We start from the raw sequence: 3772 nt of genomic DNA, 5'->3' as shown, positions 1-3772 counted from the left end.
ACAGTAGCCCCACCTCAGCTCATTTCTTTCCTACAACATTTCTAGAGAGCCAGAGCAGCCCCACCCGGCTCTCCTGTTGCTTCTTCTATTCTTCTACCCTAAGCCCTTCCCTGTTTCACTGTCCCCAGCCAGGCAGGTGCAGGACTTTAAGCCACCACGCCCCTTAATCCTGGCATTGCTGAGCAAAGGCATCCATTCCAGCCTCCCGGATCCAGCTGTCAGGCTGTCCGTTAGGATGGCAGAGGAGGAGGGTTATGTGGGTGAAGAGGACGTGTTCCTGGCTTTTGCCCAGGGTCCTTCTCCTCCCAGGGGTCCCCTACGTCAGGCCTTGGACAAGGCCTTCTTTATATTCCTGGCCCTCTTTCTGACACTACTGATGCTGGAGGCTCTTTATAAACTCCTGTGGCCGCTGCCATGGGCAAAATTTGGGGAATGGCTCCTGGGAACACCTCAGAAGGAAGATGAGCTGGAATTGTGACTACCTTTTGTATAAACATCCTCTTACCCTGGTAAGGAGGTGAGAGGGGAGATGGGGGGAGGGGAGTGGGGCTGTTGGGGACTGTGGAGGGGACACTTGGATAGTTTAGAGCAGCTATCTAAAATTTCTGCACCTATACTCCAGGAAACAATTTTGAAAAAGTTTGTACTTTTCACATATTTTTAAGTAAGCATCTAAAATTTTTCATCAATTGAAATTGTTTCAAAGATGTAATTCTTGGCATATTGAAAATATTCACATTTTAGCCCTAGCTATTTTGCTCAGTGGTTAGAGCATTGGCCCTCAGACTGAGGGTTTCTGGTTCCCTTCTGGCACATTCCTGGGTTGCAGGATGGAGCATGTGCAGGGTGAAACCAATTGATGTGTCTCTCTCACATCGATGTTTCTCTCTTTCTGTCTCCCTCCCTCCTTCCCTTCTTCCTTCCCTCCCTCCCTTCCATTCTCACTTAAAAATCAATGGGGGGAAAATATCCTCTGGTGAGGATTAACAACAAAAAGAAAATATTCACATCTATACTAATAAAAGGGTAATATGCTAATTAGACCAGCTAGACCGGATGTCTTTTGGACGTCATTCTGGACATCCTTCCTGACAAAGCCGGCCGGGGGAAGAAGCCGCCCGGGGTCCCGGGTGCCTGCAGCCGGCCAGAGGGAGGGAAGCCAGGTCCCAGGTGCCTGGGGCCAGCCAGAGGGAGGGAAGCCCAGGTTTCAGGTGCCTGTGTGGCCGGCCAGAAGAGAGAAGCCTGGGTCCTGGGTGCGGGGGCGGAGGCAGAGGTGATTAGGGGTGATCAGGCAGGCAGGCAAGCAATTAGGGGCAATCAGGCAGGCAGGCAGGGGCAATTAGGGGGGATTAGGCAGGCAGGCAGGTGAGCGGTTAGGAGCCAGCGGTCCTGGATTGCGAGGGGTGAGGGACCCCACCATCCCTGCACAAATTTTGTGCACCAGGCCTCTAGTTTTTAAATAAGACAAATCACTCTTTTGAATGTCCAGAGGAATTAAAATATCAGAATTGAAACATTATTAAAAATTAGAGGCCCGTCCCGGGTGCCTGCAGCCGGCCAGAGGGAGGGAAGCCAGGTCCCAGGTGCCTGGGGCCAGCCAGAGGGAGGGAAGCCCAGGTTTCAGGTGCCTGTGGCTGGCCAGAAGAGAGAAGCCTGGGTCCTGGGTGCGGGGGCGGAGGCAGAGGTGATTGGGGGTGATCAGGCAGGCAGGCAAGCAATTAGGGGCAATCAGGCAGGCAAGGACGTCCGGAATGACGTCCAGAAGGTTGTTCCGCTGTCCGGTCTAATTAACATATTATGCTTTTATTATTATAGATTGTATTGTGTGTTCACCATCCAAATTCAACTCTCCCTTTATCACCATTTTATCCCCCCTTAACCCTCTTCTACCTGCTCCCACCCCTCTTTCCCTCTGATAATCACCCTACTGTTGTATGTGTCTATGAGTTTTGTTTTGTTTGTTTTTTTGCTTAGTCCCTTCACCTTTTTTACCCAGTCCCCTAACTCCACTCCCCTCTAACAACTGTCAGTCTGTTCTCTGTGTCTATTAAACTTGTATTAAGGGTTTATTTGATTCTGTTAGGGATGGGGCGGGGGGAAGGGGGGTAGGTGGAAGAGGGTTTAGGGCAGTGGTTCTCAACCTTCTGGCCCTTTAAATACAGTTCCTCATGTTGTGACCCAACCATAAAATTATTTTCGTTGCTACTTCATGACTGTAATGTTGCTACTGTTATGAATCGTAATGTAAATATTTGATATGCAGGATGGTCTTAGGCGACCCCTGTGAAAGGGTCGTTCGACCGCCAAAGGGGTCCCGACCCACAGGTTGAGAACCGCTGACCTAGGCTATTATTAGTATAGATACATAAGTAAGGCCCTATCTGGTTTGGGTCAATGGATAGAGCATCGGGCTGCAGACTGAAGGGTGCCAGGTTTGACTCCCAGGCAGGACACATGCCCGGGTTGCGGGCTTGATCCCCAGTGTGGGGCAAGCAGGAGGCCGCCAATCAATGATTCTCTCTCATCACTGATGTTTCTATCTCTCTCTCCCTCTCCCTTCCTCTCTGAAATTTGAAAGAGAAAAAAAAGCGTTTGACTTAAAAAAAAAAAGCTCTTGACAATTGGGAATCATTTTTCTTCTTTTTCTCTTTGTACTCCTACTAACATTCCACTTCTCCAGAGACAATTTTATGCTTTTATACTTGAACGTCTCCGATGAAAAATATTTTTCTTTCTTGTGACCAAAATTCTAGTTTTTAAAAAAATTTCTTCAGGGTTACCATTACAACTGTAATGACAGCATAACTGATCAAATAGCATGAAAATTGTACACAATTTTATAATTGTTAAAAATTTAAAAATACATTTTTTTTTAATATATTTTATTGATTTTTTTTTTTTACAGAGAGGAAGGGAGAGAGATAGAGAGTTAGAAACATCGATGAGAGAGAAACATCGATCAGCTGCCTCCTGCACATCCCCCACTGGGGATGTGCCCGCAACCCAGGTACATGCCCTTGACCGGAATCGAACCCGGGACCCTTCAGTCCGCAGGCCGACGCTCTATCCACTGAGCCAAACCGGTTTCGGCTAAAAATACATTTTTAATGAATAGATGAGGTGGTGTTTATGGTGCCTACATATCTGTTTAAGACAAGGTAAGATTATCTCCAAGAGATTTCATGGTTGAGAACTGTACTTTTCTTTCTTAAAAGGGAGAAAGTCTATTGTAAAAGGGAAAAGGAAAAGAGCCTCTACTGCAGGCATTTACTCAGGAAGACTAATTTGGGGAAAGTTGAGGATCTGAAAATTAAATCCCTTCTCTATCTCCCGAGTCCTCGTGCTGTCTGAGAGCTCATTTTCCTCGATTGGAAGGCGGCAGGCTCCGCTGCCTGGAAGGGAGGGCGTGGTGCTCCTTAATGGAGGTTCCGCCCGAGGGCTTGGAGCGGTTGGAACTCTGCGGTCTGGAAAGTGACAAGATGCTCACCTCCCGGGAGTGCGCGGCGGTGCTGGAGGCGGGCCTCGCCGCGACGGGACCCGCGCCAGCCTTTCGGTTCGCCAGGACCTCACCTTCGGACCCCCCTTGCCTCCGAGTCCCTCCAGCCTCCCTCAAACGGCGAGGTGGATGCCGTGAGGCGGGCATCCAGGTCGGCTTCTTCTCTCTTCCTTCTTTCCTCAGCTCCCCCGGAGGGAAGGAGACGGGCCCGAGCCCCGAGGTGTTTTCCGAGGCTCCTCCGTCTTCCGGCCTCCCGCGGCGACTCGCACCGAGCCT

This window comes from Myotis brandtii, unplaced genomic scaffold, assembly GCF_000412655.1.
Source record: "Myotis brandtii unplaced genomic scaffold, ASM41265v1 scaffold2561, whole genome shotgun sequence".
NCBI classification, from domain to species: domain Eukaryota; kingdom Metazoa; phylum Chordata; class Mammalia; order Chiroptera; family Vespertilionidae; genus Myotis; species Myotis brandtii.
This window is presented reverse-complemented; position numbering follows the sequence as displayed.